Source organism: Cheilinus undulatus, linkage group 7, assembly GCF_018320785.1.
Source record: "Cheilinus undulatus linkage group 7, ASM1832078v1, whole genome shotgun sequence".
NCBI classification, from domain to species: Eukaryota; Metazoa; Chordata; class Actinopteri; order Labriformes; family Labridae; genus Cheilinus; species Cheilinus undulatus.
Window position 1 is genome coordinate 40,482,265 of NC_054871.1, and position 20,302 is coordinate 40,502,566.

A 20,302-nucleotide genomic window follows, 5' to 3' on the forward strand; every position below is an offset into this window, starting at 1 on the left:
AACTTGACTTTCTTTTCATCATTTTGCTTTTTTTTCCTGATTTCAGCTTTCAATTTCATCATTTTGACTTTTATCTCATACTAAACTCTATTCCTTACTTACTAATACAAGATAATTTGACTTTTATTTCATAATGTTGCAATGCATCGATTAATCGATATTTTTACCCACTCCTAGCAGTACTAGGCTTCAATAAAATTCTGAGATTTACAAAAATGTAAACTGATTGACAGCCCTAATATTTATATTTCGAATGGGGGTTTATCCTGTAGTTTCCTGGCCTGTGACCTGAAACATGCTCAAAATATTTTCTTCGCTCCCTATGATTGCTTGGAGCTAAATGGAGAGGATCCTCCTATCAGTCTTTGCATGGGGCCTCCAAATAACTAACTCCGCCCCTGCATGTAGCCTCTGGTATAGGGAATTTTAAGACTCTTTCTTTCATTTAATTTGTTTTCTTGACCTCGCAGTATACTGTAGAGCATTTCTGTTATGCATTAATCAGTGATTTGCTCCTCAGTGGATGACAAGCCTTGCATTGTGGTGTGATAACTGCATGTCTATTAATTTGAACAGGACACTTTATATGAAAAACAGGAAATATAATTCGTGATAGTACGCCTAATAAAGAAATGAATTAACAATCTTGTTCTCAGTGAAAGGGTCATAGGGTTTACATTGAAAAATAAAAAACTTCCTCCATATATTTTCTCCAGCTTTTTCTCCTTGCCCCATACATTATTGTGTCATATCTAAACATTTCCTCGGTGAGTATTTGGGTGCGGGCTGTTGTGGCTGGGTGACACCGCTGGCCTGCTGCCTTACATGGGCAAACCTCTGAACTCACTCAGACGGCTGGAATTTCACAGCGTGACGTCACTGCCTACAACTCTCCCAGAATTTGGATCAAGAAGTTTCACTTTTTTGGTTGGGATATCGACCTCTGGTTATATTTCCTAGAAAGCGAGGTAAGCGAAACTATCGAGTTCTCTTCTGTCGCTTTAACCTCTCTGTGACTATCGGCTGTTTGAATTGCAGAAGTTAAAGTAGGGATGATTTTCTCAGCGGTGGAGCAGCTCGTCTTCAATTTGTTCGGCCTTGTTGGGCTATAATATGATTTTTACTGTAGCTCAGACCGAGTTCACTATGAGGGCGTGGACTACGCGATAGCCGTGGCTGGCACTAATGTTACATGAGGATACTAACAAAGCTAACTTGTCGCTATCCGGAGCTGAGCTTGGCTCAGTCATGCGTTGAAAATATGAGACATTGTGAACAAGTTTTGCCAAGAGGGACTCTGGGCGTCTCTGCTGTTTCTGTTTTTAGCCGAGTGGTCTGCTGCTGAGCAATGCGGAAGACAGCCTGTCACCGAGAAACATGAGAGCCCCCATCTGCACAGAAATATGTCGCTGCATGTCATTTTAGCATACAAATAAACCCCCGTTCACCGAAGTGTCCCGTTACAGGAGTAACTGCTAGCTTAGAGCATGTTTGCTAGGTGTAAAGTAGCCGTGAAAAGTTGAAACGTTAGCTTCATAACATAATAAGACTGGCTTGTTAACGATAGTGAAGATCCACCACGGCGTTTAACTAGTTTCAAATCCACCTTTGGCTGTTAAATTAGAGAAAAGTATGATTTTAAGTGTGTTAAAGTACATTCAAAGCAAATTTAAGAGCTAATGCAAAGTATTGCAACACTCTATGCCTTCTCTATGGGCTAACATTAAAGCAGAGGCCCTAAAGTGTACTTTTACCCCAACTTAAGATTAAAGGATAAAGCAGGAAACCCTCACTGCTTTGATATGTGACAGAAAAATGCACAGCCAAGCCCCACCCAAGAGTTACACCAAACCTAGATCAGAAAGTCAAGGAATTTGTGTTTGGTATATTACTTCTTTGTTGTAACAATGCTTCTGGGTAATATATCATTGGAAAATAAGCCTATTTATTTTCCTGTTAAATGGTGACATATTTGTTAGGAACATGCATTTGTGGGATGAGCAGCAGAGCTGAGTATGTGGGTTACATCAATCAGGTGTCAGGTGTTCTATGCTAATGCCATACAGCTTATTCTGCCATTCACTCTTGTTTGGGATTGTGTGATTAATTCACTGGACAAACAGGAGCCTCAGTCGTGTGTTTGAAGACCCGTACACAGCCACAACAGCCTCCTCATGCTGGACACCAGCCTGGTCACACACTGCTGTGGGAACGCACCCCATTATTGATCTAGCACAGTGGTTCTTGGCCTTTTCAGCCCAGGACCCCAAAATATTAAGGTGCAAGAGACCAGGGACCCCCATGGTACCTGAAGGTGGTTGAACACAGCCATGCACAATCTAGAACAGTCATGTGCAGACAAGGCCGTCCATTAGGGGGGTAAAGGGAGAGCTTTAACCTGAAAAATAACCCCTGTTACCAAAGAAGCAAGTATATTTTTTATTCATTTGTGTGTCAGATACCCTTCTTAAAAATGGTTTCAAATCCCTTTTGTTAGAAACAAAATAAAATGGTTTGAAATGGCTAGAATAGGTTAATAACAGGAAAAAAATGGTGGAAAAGGTGGTAAAATTGGATTTTAAAAGTGGCAGAAATTGGTTACATGTGGCAAAAATGTGATAACATTTGCAAAAACTAAGCAAAAAGTGGACAAAATTGGCATAGATAGTGGTAAGCGGAATTATGAAGTGGCTAAAATGACTTTAAATTAGCATAAATGAGTGGAAAATTTGATGAAATGGGATGGAAAATTGATAAAAACAGGCATAAAGGGTTAACTGAGACAGAAAATTGGGCAGACATTGGTAGAAATGGGTTACACAAGCAAAAATGAGCATATAAACTAGTGAAATGTGGTTGAAATGGGCATAAAATGTGGTAAAAAATTGGTTAATAGAGGCAATAATGGGTCAACAGAGACAACAATAGGTGTTATTGGTTTAGAAGTGGCAAAAACAGAAAGAAAAAAGTGTTGGTAAGGGTTTGAAACGGGAAAAGTCAGTCAACAGTCAAACATAGGGATGGTAGTGTGATGGTCTGGGGGCTGCTTTGCCGCTTCAGGACAAATATGCAGAAAAAAAGAAATCAGGAAGGGGAGAAACACTTTCACAGCAACGTACATCAATGCTGTGAGCAATCGAATGCTAAAAGTACAAGCAAAAGAGCTGAGAAGATGTCAGTGCGACAAAAAGCATATAATGCAGTGTCATTATGTGATAACACCGGTCATGTTCCGGCTGATAAACGCCATCATCCGGTTCCTTCTTGCTTTCTGTGAATTTTCCCTGGGCTCACTCTGAATACACCCCAAAATAGCACTTGTGGCCTAGCAGGAAAAAGTCTGGATAAAGTTTGAGTGAAAAAATTATGTGTTTTCTTCACACATGCTGCTCATCCCAAAGAGCTTGGGAAATTCCAGGAGTTTTGTGCATTTGTGGACAGGGATTTATCACCCAAAGGTGATGATTTCCAAGGAGCACCCTATCTCCAAGTTGCCCTTTACTGTCCTGAAGCATGATTGTCCCCCTTCCTCAGTCTCCTGCTGGCAGGCACTCACATTGCTCCAATTCCAACCAGGCCTGAGCGCTGATCCATCATCATGTTGTTATACTGCACATGCAGTTGGGCAGCTCCCCAACACTGCCATTGTTAGGGAAATGAGATTAGTTGCAATATTGATTATTTAGGCTACATGTTGTGCACCAGTGCCTATGTGCATGCATGGACAACCGTACCGTGCTGAAGCACACCTCTTTCACCTGTGCTGGGGCTAAGGAAGTGCACAGCATGGCACAGAACATTGACATCAGTCAAACAGCGCTCGGACAAAGTATGGATTGCAGAGACTCATCCAGGCCCACCCACAGATTTGTCTGGGCCCCTGACAAACCCAGAGAATGGGCCGTCCCTGTGATTTATTGATGATATCAATGTATTTGTGTTGGATCAGTAGCTTTGGCGCTAGCTTCCTGGCTAACAATTCCTTCATTTTGGAGCTGAAAAGTGTGTCAAACTCTATTGTTAGGTTCTGATGTTAAAATTATGTATGGTACTACTTTAACCTCTTAAAACAATTTTTTTCCAGCCCATTTTTGCCACTTTATTGGCCTCTATTCATCATTTTTACACACTTTTTTACCAAATGTGGCTCTTTTTTCCAGTTTTTGCCCCATTTTACCCCTTTTCATCACTTTTCACATCCATTATTGCCATTTTTCACCCCCTTTTCTGCAGGTTTTGCCACTTTTGACCCATTTTTTTTTGCCTCAGTGGACTATTTTTTTGACACTGTCTTCCATTTCTTGCCTGTTAATCCTTTTCTTCACTTGTGAACATTTCTTGAAAATTTCAGCCAAACCTTTTTCACCAATTTTTCTGCCCATTTTGTGTATTAACCCATTTTCTGACATTTTCCGCCTTCTGTTGCCTCTGTTATCCTATTTTGCCATAATTAACCCCTTTTATGCCAATTTTTGCTGAGTTTAACCACATTTCACTCTTTGTTATGCTCATTTTGCCACTTGTAGCCCCTCTCCACCAGTTTTTCTTACAATTTTCAAGCCATTTTTGAGATTTTCCACCTACTTTCTGTTTCTGTTAACCCATTTTTGCCGCATTTCACCCATTTTTATTCTGATTAACAGTTTGAAGAAAGCCAAATACTATGGTATACATAGATAAATTAATGATTTGTTGCTTTGATAAGAGGTTGTTATTTCAGGTAAAGAAAAACTTATGACAGCTTATCTTTACAATGGATCATGATTTTGCTGACCTCCAGGGTGCCCCTGAAAGCTCTCCCCTTTATCCCCCATTATGGGTGGCCTTGGTCCCATCCACCATGGAATAAGTAAGTTAATAAATGGTGATATTTATCGATGAAAATTGAACCTTTACCCATGCTATACATATTACACCATTAAATACTGCCAGTGTGAAAAATTAGTGAGACTTCTTCTCTAAAAGACAGAATTCAAACTTTGACTTGTGTTGGGTGTCAAATCAATAACAGCTTCCTCCCCTGAGAGTGCTGCCATCAAACTGAATACATCTGCGTCGCTGCGACACATTTTTCACAACATTAAACGGAAATGTCTTTAAAATCTCTGCTTAAAAAGAACTCATTTGACAGCGTTGATGATGTTAAAGTTAAAAGATGAGTGCCTCTGCTGCCTTTGAGCTCAGACCCCCCGGTAGGCTCAGTAGTCGTGTTATTCCACTGTTTGTGTTTCTTGGCGTATATTTTAATGAGGATGTCCCTCTCTGAAAAGGACAGCAGCAATTTCACAAATTCAAAGTGTGCAGTTTAAAAGTACAGCCTGATGTCAAGACGGTTTGCTTTCAAAAAGTGTCACCTGAGTAAGGTTGAACACAACTAAGAGCTAGTGTGCATCGTTATAATCAAAGCAGGTATTGAGTAGTAGTATCACTTAAGATTTACTAAGCATCCTGTGTTGCCAAAGCAAAAATATCTGGCAAACTTTAAGCTCATATGGAGGTAGAATCTGTAGCGATTCCTCTACCTATCTGGATTAGGAAATATTCCATCTGGACAAAGGTTAAAAAAAAATATTTAACTATGGTTAAATCTTATTTCCTAATGCAAGTAAAATACAAGATTGGGCGGATATTTTTAACTACATTTGCTACAATGGCACCAGAGCAACAAAAATGATTAACAGATATATACATAGAAATAGTTGTATTGAATGTTTCCATTAATTTACATTTTGACAAAAGCTGACTGAACTTAAAAAAGTCCACCTGTCATTTTTTTAGATATCCTGTTTTAAAGTTGCATAATTTATGGTAATATTGAAGTCAGGGTGAGTGTGATATCCAAGTTGCAGACACTAAATGGCCTTGTGCATTTAGTAAAATTTAAATGTTTTCAATGCCTCCAAATCTTTTTAAAATGTCACGTTATAATCATTTTTACTATTTTTATGCTTTAAATAAAAGTTGTGAAGCAACATTGAATAGGGATGTACCAGTACCACATTTTTACAGACCAAGTACAAGGACTTACATTCAGGTACTCACTGATTCTGAACACAAATATGGATACTTAATAAAACCATAACTGTTCTTTGAATTATTTCGAAAGTTCCTTTTCTCTTCTTCACAATTAAACAGAGCTTATAGTTTTCATTCTCTACTTTTGTCATCCTCGTTTATAGGGATGCAGCGTCTCACAGAAGTCTTGGTTTGGTTCATGCTTCGGTATTTAGGTCGCAGTTTGCTACTAGTTCAGTTCATTGGTAAACATGAAACAAGTCCCCCATTTAGTTATAGGCCCAAGTCTAGGTTTCCCTCATTTATTACTCTTAAACTTGACAGTCATGTAGCTAACACTTTAATCCTTTTAGTATGAGAATTACCTGTGACAGTTCATACAACCTGTGGTGTATGAACCATGAAAAAGAAAGAAAAACATAAAATATGAGAAATTAAAAGGAACATAATATGGATGATCTAATTTCTTCTTCAAATTCTGAAATTAATGAAATGTATGATGAAAATGAAGTTTGTGTATTTCAGAGCCTTTGTAAGGTATCATATTGAGGATTTATTTGGTGTGCCGGGACGCTGTCACATAGCTGTTATGAAACCGCACATTAAAGACTATACACAGATCTGCAGAGGTAGAGTACACTGGCTACAGTGTGTTTTACTTGTGCAAAATCATCACTCGTGTTTGTCAGTGAGAGATCGCAGAGTAGCTCATGTAAACAAAGGATGGTTTTATTAAAGAGTCTTCGCAGAGATCCTAAATACACACTTGCAGCCGCTGTTCTCTACTTCTGCATATCCAAATATGGCATCTAAAATCAGTTAGCATTGATGAAGTTCTTGAACCTCTCTGCTTTTACATCCAGAGGCTTTTTAAAACAGAAGTTGGCAAGAGGAGGAAAAGCCAGTGGATATCTGGATGGATTTTCTTCTATGTGTGTTTTGTTTTGTCTGCTTCTTCTTTGCTGGTTGCTTAAAAGAAGTTAGCATTACTGTCACCTCTGTTGGCGGGTAAATACTGACATCTGTGCTTGCCATTCTTCTCCATTCAGACAATGAGTACAAGTACAAACGTTTAAAAAAAGGCAGCACATCTCAAAATCCTAGTTATTCAGGACAAAACTCCAACATTTCACAAGTTTATTTGGCTCAAATCACACATGATGATGTGCGGCTTCTATATTCGTCTGTTTTTAAGAAACTGCTTTCAGTCATTACATACCATTTAGCAAAACAACAAAAGTTTTGATGTAATGAGCATTTGTCAGAAACACAGTATTTACCAGTGCTAGTCTGTGATGTCTACTCTATGAATACTACTATTAGCTTATTAACTCATTGAGTACCATTGAAGTATACTTAAAGGGCTGGCACTCAATGAGTTAAGCCAGATGGATTTGTTTCACACATCATCTGGTAAAGCTTCAATACTGAGAGACTGGAAAAGGGCAGAGGACAGGGTTGCCAGGTCCGTGGTTTTACTGTGGAATTGGGCTACTTTTAACGTACTTCTGCGGGTAGATTTTATTGTCTGTGGGTTGAGCAGACCCATTTTTTATGTCTTGTCAGTGGCGCAAAAAGTGGGTATGCGCTATATGCGGCGCATAGGAGCGCCAAAGTGATGGGGGTAAAATTATTTCGAGTCAGCATTTTCTGTATTTAACAGCTGTTTGTGCATGTGTAAACGATATGATCAATAACAGAGGCACTTCTCTGATTAGGCGCCCCTCCGCTCCTTCACCCCCCCCCCCCCACACACACACACACACACACCCACACCCACACACACACACTATAGGCGCTCCAGTGCGCTCCCTCGAGCACGCGGGTGCTTTCATTTGTATCGTGGCTCTAATAAGGCTTACTTTTCAAAAAAAATTCTCCCAAAATCCTCCATAAAGGTGAAAACTGTCAGCAGCAGCCTGAAGACTGCAACAAGTCATATCAATAAATCTAAGTCCACACAAAGAAGACAGACTTTAACTGCCAAATTCAAATGAAAACTTGGTTATTAATTCTGTCGGGTGCGCCCAGGACAGAGGAATGTGTGTAAAAGAGCGCAGAGGACATCCGCTGATGGCACGTCTCTTCAGTAAGTCCATAATAGCTTCATAAAGGTGTGCTGTGTTGTGTTGAAGCTTCTAATGCCCTCGTTTTAACACAGTTCTTCAGTCATTTCCTGCTGATGCTCTCCCATACTCATATTTTATGATGACTTTTGTGATGTGCATCATCATCAAAGAGCCAAACACACCGGATCACATCTTAAAATAATGTAAAATTAAGTAAAACTTGTCCAAACGTGGGTGGTTTATTTGATCTTGAACGTACTAATGATAAATACTGTCAAAAGGACAGAAACAGAAAAAGGAAAGCAACAAACTGGCAGAACGATTTGTGAGGGGGAGCTGCAGGTGTGAGGCAGGGCCGGTTTAAGCCATTTGGAGGCCCAGGGCAAAGAAAAAACATGGGGACCCTCCCCCTTTAGCTAAAAGTGTCAAAAATTAGAGGAAAAAAATAGAAAGCATCCCTTTAAGTTAACAGAGTCACAGAACAACAGTAAATGTCCAAATATAAATAAATAAATTGCGCCCCTGTGTCTTGTGTATGAGTATTTAATATCTGTAGCAGAGAAACTACTCTATTTGCACTCAAGTACAACTAAAACAACCTGCAGAGAGGCAGGAAAACATGGAACATGGCACACAGACATACACGCCACCCACAGAAAAGCAGAATGTCTGCGGGCACTCAAGCAATATATGCAGTATGGTAGAGGTTTCACTGTATTATTTTGAATTTCAGCATTGGGCTTGTTTTTGGGCTAGTTTTCATCGGCCATTGGGCTGGTTTTGTCACACAGACCTGGCAACCCTGGCAGAGGATTTGAAGAGAACTTGGAGTGTGATTGGATGAATGTTCTGTATGTCACATCTCTAAGGGCCAATCAGAGCAACAAAACACGTGACGTTACTGCTATCGAGCTGCGCATGAGCAGCTACCAATGAATAACGCGAAACATGGTGACTATAGACATGTCAGTACACGACTTTTGTCGTTTTTGAAAAGAAAACAACTCACTGCTGTTCTTTGTTCTTCTTTTAGCAAAGGAATGTTGTCAAGTTCTGATAAAACTGGCGCTCTAGCAGCATCCACGGTAAGCTCTTCTTCCATAAGTGCACCAGCCTGTTGCTGCTGCTTATTTACATCACGACTCTGCCGCGCCTGAAAGCACTGCCCCTCGTCGCTGATTGGTCCTGTCACGTTTGGTCCTGTCTAACCGGGCCCAAACGTTTCAGAACGGAGCTTAACAAGATGGATTTGCCAGTGAGAAACAAGAAAATGGGCGTATCCATCTGCTATGCACGATTATAAAATAACATTATTCATGAAAAATATGTGGTGAGCGGTTAACGACATCTAATATGGAAAATCTAAGTAAACTTAATATCATGGATTAAGGTACCTTTATCAGTGGCTAATGTTTTTAACCCAAAACTCTCTGCTGCTGTCACAATCAGCAGGCAACACCAGTTACTACTGTAGTTATGGGGGCACGCCAAGATAACAGCACCTACAAATCCCAGGACTGTACATTAAAAAGTCTTGTTAACAGTAAAATTGTTCTTGTTGTAAGTAAGTTAGACTATTGCAATTAGTTTAATGCAAATACTCATGGAGAAACAATGCTATAATGAGATTTATTGTGTCACCCTACTCTGTTCCATAACTGGATAAGAAGATGAAGGCACATCTTGTTGAACTGGTTTAAACTATTTCAACTTGCAACAGAGAGAATACTTTCATAGTAAGATGTCAGGATGGGTTGTGTAAGACTTTCAAAGATTATGCAGCATTTGCATATTGCACCACTGGATCCTTATCTCTGCGACTTGAATCATATAGTAGTACATGAGAGACACAGACTGTGGCAACAAATGCTCAAAGGAAATGTGTACATTATCTCCATCTCTCAAATACATTGATGCTTTATCTCTCCATTGACAGGGAAACAGCATTTAAGGTGCTCAGGACAGATCCAAAATCTCCTTAAAGCATTAGAAAGAGATTTTATCATCTTAAATGTATGTTCTTTTTCATATATAGAAGGAAGAAGGATGTGGCGTTATCATGTAAGAGGAAAACAACAAAATAGTTCATTTTGACAGATAGTCACAAAAACATGCATGACACAACATCCAGAGTATATCATGGACCTGTCAGTGCCTGCCTGCTCCGTGCTGACATGTATTAAGCTTTGCTGCTCAGGGATCCCGTTGTCTGTCTTGTGCATTGAAGAACAGTTTATTACTCTTTACAGTACCAGGATAATTCTGACATAATTATCCATTAGGAGGAGTGTACGAGTGACTGAAATATATAAAGTTGGTTCAGGGTCTTGACTTTAGAGCCTGACTTGATGCAAGTTTGTGTCCTCACACTTCTTTCTTTATTTTTGTGCTGTGTTACTCTCAATATCAACTATTCATGCAGCTTGTCCCTTTCCACTAGCCACTGAGAAGCTGTTAAAGAAAACATGGAAATAAAAACTTGTATAGTCTTATGCAATTTGTTTGCATGTTTATTGCACCAGTATGCTCTATGTGTTTCTTTTAAAAGGCTTTTGCTGTTGCGTCAGAAAAAAAAAGAAACTACCATCTACTATCTTCAAGCTCCATAGAAGAACTTGGGGTTTTTAAATAATGAGAGAGGAAGCATATGCACATCTTCTCCAAATTCTGCAGAGCGGGTGCTGGGAAAACAAAATGTAATAGAGATAAGTGTTGTCTCGCAGAGTATTCTTCAGTCTGAAGTTTTCATTGTCCAGAAGACTCTTCTACTGGAGCTTGTGTGAATGAATATGCAGATGGGATTTTTTCAGCAACTAAGTGATTGGTACAAAGGATGCAGGATATTGGATTGTTGCCAATATCTGGTATGTCAATATTTCCAAACTCATTTTAGCCAATACTAATACACTGCCTGGCCAAAAAAAAGTCGCCACCTGGATTTAACTATGCAAATAGGTACGAGCCTCCTATTGGATAATTACTGCATGGGCGATTATCTTTCAGCTGGCAACAAGTTATTTAACCCCACCTGATGCAATGAGTAACTTCTCATTTCTTAAACAACCATGTCGAAAGACACATCCTGTGGTTGTGGAAAAGATGTTAGTCTGTTTAAGAAGGGTCAAATCATTGGCATGCATCAATCAGAGAAAACATCTAAAACATCTAAGGAGATTGCAGAAACTGCTAAAATTGGGTTAAGAACTGTCCAACGCATTATTAAAAACTGGGAGGATAGTGGGGAACCGTCTTCCAGGAAGAAATGTAGTTGGAAAACAATCCTGAATGATCGTGATTGGCAATCACTTAAACGTTTGGCCAAATCAAATCGAAGAAAAACAACAGTAGAACTCAGGGGTATGTTTAATAGAAAGTAAGAGCATTTCCACACGCACAATGCGAAGGGAACTCAAGGAATTGGGATTGAACAGCTGTGTAGCCTTAAGAAATTTGAGCCGGCTTACTGGGCTTCTCTGAGAAGTCGGAAATGAATCAAGCATAACATTCAAGCACTAAAACTCATTTTTCTCTTCAGGACTGCAAGTAAATAACTATAATTTGACATATTAATCAAGAAATATTAATGTGCTTTACTATTTTTTCAGTTCTTTTGTAAATCAGTAAATTTGAAAATTCATGGATAACAATATATTTTAGCATTAAAATATCATTTTGGTTAAAGAGCTTCGACATATTGGTGTATTAACCATTGCAAAAACATAAAAAATGACTTTGGTAATTACCAATGCTGTTAATTTAGGGCAGCTGTGGCATAAACCTTACTTTGGATGGTGGTCTAATACATTTGTTAAGCACTGTATATTGATTTCAACAAAAATATATTTGAGTCACAAAACTTGTTTCAAATTAATCAAGTATCATTCACTGGGGAAATGCTGTCTGTTGTGTTATTTATTTGTACCAGTTTTATTGAACATCACAGGTTGAGGCAGGTGAGAAGGAAAAAGTCAAAGTTAAAACTAGGATTTATGAGAGTCCTCTCAAGGTTAATCTCTTTACCAAACGACTAAGGCATGGAAAAATATGCATGAGTTAATGTATCATGCTGGTGTGATCCAATGAAACCAATGTGAGTAATACAGAGATCTCTCTGTTTCTCAATTCCAGCAGATTTCAACAGAGTGAAGGGCTATACTTCAACAGTCTTCCAGATATCCATCACATCTAGAGAGGAGGAAAGGTAAGAGGACTTCAGTTTTTTGTGTCTGTGCTTCATTACAATTACCAGGCTTGGTTTTCTCCAGTGTTGCTTGGTGATGTTGTTCAAACATGATCTTTTAGAAAGAATTTTCCATTGATTTGTTGTTTCTGTAACATCTGTGCCAACTTCTCAAAGCTGGTGTAGTGTTACATCTGTGTTACACAGGTCAGAAGACAAAGCTGGGCCCACTATGCTGACAAAGTTTTATCAGACCTTTTGTAGCTCCAGGGGTCTCAAAATGTCTCGTAGAATGCCTCATATGGTTTCACTGCAGTCAACATTGGTTTTGGTTTAATAAAGGAGGAAGTGAACGCTGTAGCCCACTCTGCATCTCTGCTTATGGCGAGCAACTTAAGGCTACCATAGCAGCTACTAGCGTTACATAAAAAACCTTGATGACCTGCCAGTCATTGATTTGCATTGTGGGTAATGTAAACGTTATTTTTGAATGTTTTAGCCCTCTGAGTCAGGATGAGGAAAATATCTATATAACAGAGCATTTTTATGTTATATTTTGTGATGCTACTTTAGATGTTTTCATTAGTTCCTTTTGTTTTGTGATTAAACTTGTGAGAACTAGTTAGCAGTGTCAGTGTAATCCACTTTTAGCTCCTTTCTCTGCGGCATAACAAAGAAAATTTTCACACAAAATAATCAGACATCTGGTTACAGTGACATTTCGTTCATGTATTTACTCTCACTTACCCCTATATCTGACTCTTGCAGTGCAAAAAGCCAGTGCCAGTGCAAAATTATAATTTAGTTGAGTATGCGTCTCTTCAAGCTTTCCTGTATGGAATCAGACCTGATGAAATTACCAAGAAATTTTAACACGTTATGTCATCATGGAAAGTCTTGTTTGTTTACATCAAGTAATTTTTTCTTATTTATCACAGTACATTCAGATTCTCACAACATTTTAATGTGAAATAATTTTGATAAATCCCGTAGGCCTATTTTAGAGTATTGCGATGTATTGAATAGCCTATGTGTTATGGCATGAATCTCCGTAGTATTGCCAGCACAGAGCTGTTATTGTGAGTCTGTTGTGGGGTTCTTTCTCAGGGCCAAATTCTTTGTTGGACTGTTTATTCTGCGTACTTAGATAGCCTTTAATTCAATTTCAGCCTCAATTTAATGTCCTGAACTGACTCTTCTAAAGGACATAACCCCTCAATTCTCCATCAGGAGTGTGCTAGTCTTAGCAGTAGGGTCACTGCTATTAAACTTCATTATACACCTTTATCTTCTAGGTTCCCTTGCAGCTTGTGCAACTACACAATCATCAAGCTTTGTTTTGGGTGCTAACACTTTATTTCTTCTATTGTAGTTTATTTTTATTTTCCAATTTGTCATTAAAGGAAAGGGACACAATCATTTTAAAGTGGGGGTATTATACTTTTCCGATTTTTAAAACATAAATATAAAGTCACAATGTTAGGTGTCCATACTCCACGTATGCAAATTTTCAAATGAGATACAAACAAGATAGACATATGCGTGTAAACTGATGAAAACAGTTCTTTGGAAATCTTGCTGAGATTCTCCTGAGACGAGATTTCGATGGACCAAACTGATGAGGTCATCACAATAGGATCTCCTGACTGGTATGTGGTTCGTCTATGCTGCCGGCAAAGGAGAACAGACCGCCCCCACAAAGCCTTTTAGCCATTAGCCACTAAGCAACAGAGTAATTAAACACTTACCAAATAGATACGTCCTGCTCTATCCTTCGCTGCTGCTGCTCCCACCCCAAAAACTATCAGGATCAGACTCTGAGTCTAACACGTACGGGCGTATATCAAAATTTGCCATATTTTACTCATTTGGACTGGTTCATTCACAACTACTAGCGTAACAACATTAGCCACATTGGAGGGGCGGGCACACAACATTGAGTCCTGCCGCCGGCCAGCCTCCGGAAAATCGGCCAATTGGAGGAAAGCAGGTCCATGGAGCCAGGGGAGTTAAAGAGACAGCAGCAAAAATGAAGCGTTTCAGACGGAGGTTGAAATAAGGGTTTTTCAGGACGCCAGTGTGAGAAACATGAGGAGTTTTTTGAGCTGTAAACCATGTAATGCTACTGCGTGGGTGTTGGAGAGATGGTGTAAAGCCTTGAAAAAGGCACAATACCCCCACTTTAACATCCTCTACTTTGTGCATGCGTATAATATTTTACATTATAGCAAGAATAAAGTTCCATCATTCACACAGTGGTCTGAGGATGTCTGAACGGTGAACCTTAAGATTACAGGATCATGGTCTATTTCTCATAGCGTGTTCACTTTTAATTTTTGCACATTTTTGTTTGTGAATTAATCCACCATAAAATATGACCTTTTAAGACCATCCACTGACATGGAGAACACATTTTAAGGGATAAAGCTGCTTCTGTGACCTGTTGAATCCTATATGATGATGAACTTTGACCTATTTAGTCTCAGTTAATGTCTGTGGCAATAAGGTGTTTCTATTTAATTGGTGTCAATTTATTATCAATATGTCTTACAAAATTATTTGGTATGCTGACACTTTTTGAAAAATACACTGCAATCAAGACATCAGTCGCCGAGTTTTAAATAATTTATAATTAAATGTATGACGTGCGCTCGCCGAAGAACGAGAGAGAGAGAGAGAGAGAGAGAGAGAGGAAAAGCCCCAAAACAGGACTTGAATCGTGATGCCTGACGGTGTTCTGTGAAACCGTCGGGTCAATCAGAGAAGTTTATGAAATGCCCTGAAGTCTGCAGACACAAACGGAGCACTGTCTCACTTCAGCGAGTCATACAGGCAAGTCCAACTCGGGGAAATAATAACGTATAATTATGCAACATTACGACACATGAAGCAAATACTCTGAACTATTTCTTGAGTAAACCACTGTGCGGAGTGACACAATACAGCAGCCATGTCTGGAGTGTAGTTCCGGCTTTGCATTTAGCTTTAAAACTTCTCCGTCTCGTAATGTTCCATGATTATTTCATAGTGTGGTGAATGTACAGGTCACAACTTGTCCACGAGAGCGTTTTGGAGTTGTTGGATTGTGTACTTGATGAGTTTGATGAGGGAAAGCCGGAATACCATCTGCTTACATTGAGTTGGCACAGCAGGTCTGAACTCAGCAGTGCTGATCTAGAAACTTACTAAGAATATAGGAATTATGGCAATGAGCCAATTTGCCAAAATGTTGAAGTATCCCTTTAACAAATTTGTTCCAAGTTCTTGTAAAAAATAAATCCTTGTATGTATTTAAAAGCCACTGACAAGTCCAGAATTATTTGAATATCTGAAAATGAGATGTTTGTCTAGATTTGTCAGGTGAATGAGGCCTAAAGTAAGTGTTCAGGGGTATTTCTGACTAGAAATAAGATGGACTGATGTCTGAGTTTTTGCAGGTGTAGCTATTTGTTGTTTTAGCAAGTGCTTCTCCTTATCATCACATTAATGAAGTCGAAGAATAGCAGATCAGTGCTGGTCTGAACCGGTCTTGATGGAAAATCTGAGACAGAGACAATACCGAGTAAAAATGCTCTCGAGTCCGAGACAAGACCAAGACATTCAAAATCTAGAATTGAGACCAGCCTCAAGACCAAGACCATACTAGTGTACCATAATACTAATGCTTAGCATACATGTCGGGCTAGGCTTCCTCTTACCCTGAGATTGTAGGATCCACAGTGAGTCTTAAAACCTAACTTTTGGGAAAAACAGGATGGGCTGAGTAACTCATGGCTCTACAGAGAAAAGAGATTGGAAGGTCACAAAGTGAGATGAATATCGGCAAAGAAAATCTAGGTGACTTTGCAGATGCTTGATCAGAATTACTGGTATGTTGTGACAGCTAGGGATGCACTGATCCACTTTTTTTCAGTTCCGATCCGATTCCGATAAATATGTGCTGATACTGATACTGATTCCGATATATATATAAACTAATTACCTATCATTTTTTTATGAACACGTGCTTGAAATCCCTGTCTATAATGCTCTTTTGAACTGTAACGGACCTCCCGCAACTAGAGACTGCTGTAGCTTCAGTTAATGGCCACAGCCTTCCTCTCCGACCCTTCACCCGATGTCAACAATCAGTAGCTTGTTGGTGGCTAATGTCTAACGGCAGTTAGTGACAGTTTTCCAAAGGAGTAAATGGAAATAAAGTGGTATGTGGGCTGTCGAGGGTTGGGCTCATGTATGACTACTCATCCGAAGTGAAAAGAGGCGAAATATCAAAGCACGGTATTAATCTGCAAAGAGGAATGAAGGCGCTAGCGGCACCGCCGTTATCAGGCTAACGTCACACCCACTCTTCTTTGTGTTCTCTCATCTTCAGACTTGTTTTGACTATTCTAAATATAGATTTACGTTTAATCTACTAGGTAATTATACCGCTAAGAACATCCTAATACTAGCTCAGTTACAGACTGTCTCGTGTTAGACTGCGGTGCGTTCATGGTCTACCGCAAACTGTAGGATGGATTTGGATCTGTCACTTGGATCAGCGCCGTCAGTCAGATATCCGATCTATTAAGTACGTCCATATCGGACCCAATACCGATATTGGATTGGATCAGTCCCATCCCTAGTGACAGCTAGTCAGGTTAGTGTTTCTGAAATTGAAGTGTTGTCATTGAAATTCTCAAAGTTATTAAAGATATGGAGTTAGATATCTGAGTCTTATGTTAAGGTTTTACAAGGGTTTCAGTGGGTCTCAGTCTCAGGTTATTTTCAGGTTTTGCATGGGGCTGCAGCATAGCCCGGTTACCCTATGACCATCAGAACTCACCACCAGATTCTGAACTTGAGGAATCTAGGAAAGAACACAAAGTATTTAAATGTCAATACATTGAATATCTATGAACATGAGTTTGAGCCCGCTGAAGACTGTGACCCTTTGGGATTTGTAATGAAGTGCTCTCAAGCCAAATTGCTCTCCAGCATAATTCCCGTCCACGCAGGGTGGGGTAATGTTCTCTTAAAGTCTCTTAATATGCTCATGATCTCTTCTGACCTCTGCCACTCATGAGGAGTAATCAGACTTTAATTATACCTTCTTAATCACTTGAGGACAATCTGTAAGACAGCCTCTCACGATAAACCGGCTGTCTTTACCTTTAAATTAAGGGACAATCTTTATCAAAGGTAAACCAATAGTAAATGGTTTAATTTTACCTGCTTTTTTGTTAAAATGTGTGTTAAATTTTAAGCTGATTGTTCTTCTCTTTGGCTATTAAAACCAGAGCTTCCAGTGCAGGCCTGCAGTGTTACCCATCTTAGGTCAGACTGAACCCAAAGCAGTTGTGAAAAGTCCTCTGCAACCATCATTATTATTATTCCCAGTGAAAGGTATGCACCACAGAGCTGGCTGCGTGGAGAGACTCAGGCTCTCAGAGTTTGGCATTCCAAGTTAAAAAGCAAACCAAACTGATATTGCCCCTCAATACTGGCTTCATATTTTCTCCATATTTGGGAATGTTTACCTCCTCATGATGGTTGACAGAGGTTGGAAGAGGGGATGTGAGTCATTTCAGCTGCATAAGGCTTTCTTAGGGTGAGAGTAGTCTTCTAAAAGACAGCCATTAAGTGAAGCTAGCAGTTTTCTGTGCTTTAATGATCTAAAGAGGAATTGTGAGTGTCATTCTGCAGAAAAAGGTTTGTTTTTTAATTCTGCTTTGATGAGAGCATGTGGTTCTACAGCGGGAGCGAGCTTCTCTTATTGTTACATAATAATATGATGGGGCAAATGAATACTAGATTGTTTGCTTTTTAATTTATAATTTTACAAAGATTGTACGTGATGAGGGAATGTATGTCATTGTACGTATGTCCATGTCTGCACAATCTCCTGCAGCATCTCTGACATTATAGAAAAGGAGAAGCTGTTGTTGAATGTTTGCCAGGTTTCTGGATATTTAGAAAAGTTTTTTATAAGTTTGGAAAAGTTTGGACACTCTTGACTGCGGTTGGAGTAAATTTATATGCAGCTGTCTATCTGTGATATGATCAGGCTTGAGATGAGACGAAAAGTGAAGAAGTTTGCAATGAGTGACCAAAGTACAAAGATAAATGCAAGTGTGGTTGGTGATTTGTCTGTGTGTGTGCATGTGTAAAACTCAGTTTGTTGAGAAATTTCTAGTTTTTGTTGGACTGATCTACAATTCAACAGGTCTTCCCTTCAGGCTTTTATGTCAGACTTCAAACATGAACCTGCTGCTGTCTTGTATTATCAAAGGGAAGAAGATCTTGATTTTACTGAGTTTTAAGGGCAGCTGCTGCTGATGTTAGTGATTGTCTGATTACCTTTGTCTGTAAATGAAGCGATGGCTATAACAGTGTTCAACATCAGAATGTAGCACACCACTGTGGACACGCAAAGCATCTTTCTTTTTACTTCAGACTTCAGACTTTAGGCTTTATACAGGTCTTTTATGTTTTCTGTCTGCAAAATGGGAGCCAATAAACCTGAGTGCATGGAAAAAATAATTAGACACTTAGAACTAATGTAGCTTAAAAAGAAGAAAGTGTGAATATTTGGGAAGTGATATAAAGTTTTCCAGTTTAAAAAAGCAGCCAAGTGAGACTAAGATTATGATTTAAATGATAGCCTAATAGATCTCTATCCATGTGTAGACTAAGAATATGTTTAACATTTCAATCATGATGCAAATAAGGCCTGAAATTAATACATTAATAAAATCAAGTTTCAGTCAGGAACGCTCTTGTCATACATTTAACCATTTTATTGAAAAATGTTTTTATACAGTTTTACCTGGTGGAGAAGGCTCTGCTCAAAGATTCTCCCTGGGTTAGTCAAGCAGCATGCCTTGATTTTGCAGGGACTCAATAGCTAGAAACCCCATATGGATAGATACTTTTATGACAACACGCATTGGATAAAATAAAATAAGTTCAAAAGCAATGAATCCATAGTAGCAGGAATCTGAATGAGGGTGCGGCAAGCTTTATGCTATAAAGGAGGAAGCTGGGGTGGAGGAGGTTAAGCTTTGCCAGCAGCAGCGTGGTGCATCAGCATTAATGAAGGCAGGGATTAGTGAGAAGTGTGTCATATTTAAATACACCGCTGTGCTGAGAAGAAGAAGTGTGATTGGCTGTGGGAGTTGGGGGTCAATAATTAGGATCAGCTGGCTGTCAGGCTAGCGTGGCTGGGCGTATGATGACTGTCTTGCATGAGCTAACACCAGGCTTCATTTCTCACTTTCCAGGGGCTTCTTTATCTCAGTTCAATCCCCAGCCCATGCAGTCATACGCCAGTGTGTCAAGGCCCCTAATCTCAGTTTGCTTCTGTTGTTGTGCCAGAGGCATGTGTATTATGGGGTTAACCAATTATTGGCCTGGCCGATATTTGGCATTTAGCCAGTTATCAGTAGCAGCATTTTATTTTGCCGATAATCAGCTAAGATCAATTAGGTGTGCTACTTTGGCTCCAAGATGTGGCTTGCCTCTGTTTTTGTTTTCACTTTCCATAGTCTTACCAAATGTCCTGCGTATAACATCACCTGATTGGCTAGATGTCACATGAGTACCTGCCAATCAACCGTCTAGCTTGGGTGACACTGACACAATGAGTGTATTGAATCACTGCCTGTTTTCCTGCTGCTACTGTGTTGCTCTTGACCATTTCTCATGCTGAGAAAGAGCTACGGCTAAATTGTTTATTTTGTCTTCCATTTTTTTTAACATTCAGTTTTACTTTTGCCACATTAAGTACATTTTGTACATCATAACAAATGCACTGTTTATCAGTTCCAAATATTGGCTAACGGTCTCATGAATTACTAATAATTGGTATCAGCCCTGGAAAAACAAAACAATATTGGTTGAACTTTAGTGTGAATTTGTATGAATGGAATTATTTGATACTGATAGCCACTCTACATAGCAGCCTTCACCATCAGGGTATGAATGTGGATTGAATGGGTGTGAATGGCACCTGAGTTAAAGCACTTTTAGTAGTCAGACGACTAAAAAAGAGCTATAC

The 20,302-nt window shown here is 39.3% G+C and overlaps 1 protein-coding gene across 4 annotated transcripts in view; it reads left to right on the forward strand.

Moving 5' to 3' along the window:
- The first annotated feature begins 850 nt into the window (after nucleotides 1-850).
- The window catches only part of LOC121512653 (LIM domain containing preferred translocation partner in lipoma), a 340,478-nt gene continuing 321,026 nt past the window's right edge, over nucleotides 851-20,302 (forward strand). For 2 of the 4 annotated variants that reach the window (XM_041792029.1, XM_041792032.1), the window contains exons 1-2: nucleotides 865-968; nucleotides 12,213-12,285. The gene's annotated coding sequence lies outside the window, so the exon portion shown is untranslated. Of the gene's footprint in view, nucleotides 969-12,212; nucleotides 12,286-17,841; nucleotides 17,956-20,302 lie in introns of those variants that run through there. The other 2 variants (XM_041792030.1, XM_041792031.1) reach the window with 2 other exon arrangements.